The following is a 3,382-nucleotide window of genomic DNA, read 5'->3' as shown; positions in this document are numbered from 1 at the left end:
GACATCAAAGAATGTGCAGGTCTGCCATGAAATGGTTTATCCAGGGCTAACTACAGAGAGGAATATAGAAGGGCTGATGACAGATCTTGTGTGGTGTCCCCATGATTAAACAGACTGATTGATAGGTAATGGTAAGAATTTAATGTATTTTGTAAAAAAATTATAAAAATTGGTTTTAATTATATTAAGAGACTTAATCACTTTTTTTATTTCCAGAAAATAATACCAGGGTTATAGTCCTTTCACTGTTGAGTTCCAGGATGAAGAATGAAAGACTGAGAGCAATGTGAAGACATCAAAGAATGTGCAGGTCTGCCATGAAATGGTTTATCCAGGGCTAAGTACAGAGAGGAATATAGAAGGGCTGTTGACAGATCTTGTGTGGTGCCCCCATGGTTTAACAGACTGATTGATAGGTAATGCTAAGAATTTAATGTATTTTGATTCTTACTTGTCATTTTTGTGATTAATGCTCGGAATAGAATTTGTACATTTTAATTTTTTTTTTATGTGGTTATTTAGAATTGGCATTCAAGTTTTTCGTAGTGGCTATTTGAATCGACATATGCTTTTTGTGATTGCTGTTTGGAATCAAACTTGTGCATTCATTTTATAATTATTTAGAATGGACATTTTTTAATTTTTTTTTGTAACTGATGTTAAACATCGGACTTGTGGTTTTTTTTTTTTTTTTTTTTTTAGAATCAACGTGTTTTGTATAGTTGCTGTTTGAATAGAAATTCGCTTTTTTTGTGATGGCTGTTTTGAATTGAAATTGTGCTTTTTTGTAATGACTGACTGGAATCGGACTTGTGTGATTATATTATCGATTTTCAGTATTGGACTTGTTCCTTTTTATGATCAGTAATAGAAATCCGACTTGCGCGTTTTTTTTGGTGGTTATTAAAATTTTTGTGATGGTTGTTTTTAATCATACTTCTGCTTTTTTGTGTGGGCTGTTTGAAAAAGACTTGTGTTTTTCTGTGATTGATATTCACATTCCGAGTTGTGCATTTACTTTGTGTTTTTTTAGAATGGCATTTTTATTTGTTTATTTTATGTGACGGCTGTTAGAAGTCTGACTTTGCCTCCTTTTTATGATCGGTGTGGAGTTCGAAACTGGTGGGTTTTTTTTGTGATCATTGTTCGGCATAAGACTTGTTTTTTTTTTTTTTAATCAACTGCTTTTTTTAGTAGTGGCTGATTGAATTGACATTTGGGTCTTTATTGATCTCAGTTTGGACATGTGTTTTTTTAATTGATGTTCTTTATCAGATTTGTTTGTTTTTCTTTTATCAATGTTTTAAATTGGACTTGTGCGTTTTTGTGATCAATGTTCTGCATTAGACTTGTGTGCTTTTTTTTTGTGATGGCTTTTTATGAGCTCTGTTTGAAATTAGACTTGTGTGTTTTTTGTGATCATTGTTCAGTATTGGATTTTTTTTTTTTTTAAAGAATCATGTGCTTTTTTTTAGTAGCGAAAGAATTGACATTTTCTTCTTTGGAGATGGCTGTTTAGAATCAAACATGTGTATATTACTTAAGCTCTTCATTGGATTTGTGTGTTTTTATGATCAATGTCTGATATTGTTTTTCATAGTGGTTGTTTAAATTAGTTGCTTTTTTTTGTGATGGCTGTTTGGAATCAGACTTTTGCATTTTTTTGTTTGTTTGTTTGTTGTTATTTAGAATTGACTTGATTATTTTTTGGCAGTTAATATTTGGAATCTACTTGATAACTTTTCTTTATGACTGCTTGGAATCGACTTTTGTGTTATTTGTAGTGGCTGTCTGGAATTATGTTGTATTATTTTGTTATGGCCTTTCAGAAACAAACTTATATTTTATTTTTTTTGGTTATATAGATTTGATTTTTTTTTTTTGCTTTAGCTATTATAATCCAAATTTGCTTTTTTTTGTGATGACTTTTCATATTGACACTGGTTGAATAAAAATTTAATTATTTTTTATTTCACATGATGCAAGTTTACCTTTTGTTTTGCAGTAATTAGATTCATTGTGAAGATGTGTGCACTGGGCTGGAACATTTCCAGAGAAAGCTGGACTAGCCATGCATCAGGTAATTATTTACTATTACTGAATGTTATTAAGGTATTGTCTTACACCTATCTTTTCCTCAACTGATCTTAGGTACCCATTAGAGTTGGGTTGACTTGGTATTATCATAAATATCCTGGAATTCAAAACCCCAGTTTTTATGTTGTAACCTTCAGCCACCAAATCATCTAGTTAGTAGGTGAAAGAAGTGTATACCAAAAAATGGATGCAAAAACTATTATCTAACATAGAGAACATAAATTTATATCTCTACTCATCTATCATGATCTAGTCAATCTTGATTAGAGTTTATAATAATTTTAGATTCTAGATCTAAAGCTAAATAATATATTCTATTTCTATATTTTTCAATAGACTCTAGACTTGATTGTCACTAGATCTTGTTAGTCATCTAGACAATCTCATCTTATTTCTAAGTTTACTCAAGACTATGGTCTCTAGCAAAGATTAGAATTTTTTTAAAATTCAGGAATTAAAAGGGCGCCTCGGAGTAACCCACCCAACTTTAATGGGTACCTGACATTAGTTGGGGAAATGTATTTGCATATGGCCATTGTGCTGGCAGTGCTGGCCTTTGGTGATTGGATGCCATAGGCAAGGTGAATTTGGTGGCCCTTAATTAAAAAGAAATTGTGAAAAGTTAAAAATAAGGCTATTTCAATTGTTTGGTTGAAATAATCAATGCTGGCGAGTAACAAAATATTATAATGTCATTTAATTAAGCCCTTAGTTTTCAAATATTTTTTTTGTAGATCTTGATATATGTATTACATACATCTTAATTTATATATGTTATGGATTTAATTTATTTATAAAGCAGTTTAATAAATATTCTTTTCTATTTTTTTTTTTAGCATACTAGCCAAGATTGATACCTCTCCACAAATCAACAAAGACATCAATGAAGCTTTGTTAAAGCTAGTGACAATTTACATGTTTTCTTATGTGGCTTAATTATAATAATGTCAAGAAAGCTAATTAAATAAGAACTATACATTTTATTGTCAGGCTTATGTTAGTCTTAACTATTTCTGTAATTTCTTATTCTTCATTATGGGGGGCATTATGAATCTTAGATAGTTTTCAATGGACCTCATTCACCAATTGTAAACAAACAACATTTAGCCACGTGGTGCTTTATCTCTTCTATATAATTTACGATCTCATGTTTAATTCATGATGGTTGTCACGAGACAATTTTTTTCATTGTTTTATCAATAAGATCACGTGACTAAATGTTGGTGAATGAGGTCCATTCTAAGATAAGTTAATTTTTATTGATCCAATCAAATGGATATTCAGT

General features: G+C 30.4%; 1 long non-coding RNA gene across 2 annotated transcripts; it reads left to right on the top strand.

The window, feature by feature from the left end:
• The first annotated feature begins 301 nt into the window (after positions 1 to 301).
• LOC129922952 (uncharacterized) lies at positions 302 to 3,078 on the top strand. 2 transcript variants are annotated; one of them, XR_008774876.1, is made up of 3 exons: positions 302 to 416; positions 2,006 to 2,080; positions 2,934 to 3,078. It is a non-coding gene; the product is annotated as an uncharacterized LOC129922952 (long non-coding RNA). The 2 variants fall into 2 exon arrangements; XR_008774875.1 differs by lacking the exon at positions 302 to 416 and having other exon boundaries at positions 1,241 to 2,080.
• Positions 3,079 to 3,382: the final 304 nt, after the last annotated feature.

The sequence above is a fragment of the Biomphalaria glabrata genome, chromosome 14 (assembly GCF_947242115.1).
Source record: "Biomphalaria glabrata chromosome 14, xgBioGlab47.1, whole genome shotgun sequence".
Taxonomy (NCBI): domain Eukaryota; kingdom Metazoa; phylum Mollusca; class Gastropoda; family Planorbidae; genus Biomphalaria; species Biomphalaria glabrata.
The sequence above is the reverse complement of the archived record's forward strand: the minus strand, read 5'-3'. Positions and strand labels throughout refer to the sequence as shown.